Below are 406 nucleotides of genomic sequence, written 5' to 3'. Positions count from 1 at the left end.
ACTATAGCTCTTCTGGTGCAGCCATTGTCGTTATCAGCAAGAATGCTGCGTTCAGTTTACCTCAGACATAGGAACTCAGGTCTTATATACTGTATTTACAGTATGTGTTCAAACATCATAACGACACATTCACTAAAAGAAGGCAACAAAATTAGTTATGGACGTAGGTCAGCTAGCACTAGCTCTTATTAGCTCTTCAATAGGAGATGTAAATTACAAAAACAGGCTACATGTAAGGGTTCAGAAGAGGGGTTAAAAATTAAGTACAAGACTGTCTAAATAAACACCAGAATTTAAAAGATGATTAACCTGATGGAAATTTCTCAGTTTCAGAGAACTTTGCTGTCCTGGCTGGTTCTCCGGTCTCAGTGCAGCGCGGCTTGACGGCCACGTTGCCCTGCTGGCT

The sequence above is a fragment of the Austrofundulus limnaeus genome, unplaced genomic scaffold (assembly GCF_001266775.1).
Source record: "Austrofundulus limnaeus strain Quisiro unplaced genomic scaffold, Austrofundulus_limnaeus-1.0 Scaffold2135, whole genome shotgun sequence".
In the NCBI taxonomy this organism is placed as follows: domain Eukaryota; kingdom Metazoa; phylum Chordata; class Actinopteri; order Cyprinodontiformes; family Rivulidae; genus Austrofundulus; species Austrofundulus limnaeus.
Note: the sequence above shows the minus strand (reverse complement) of the source record.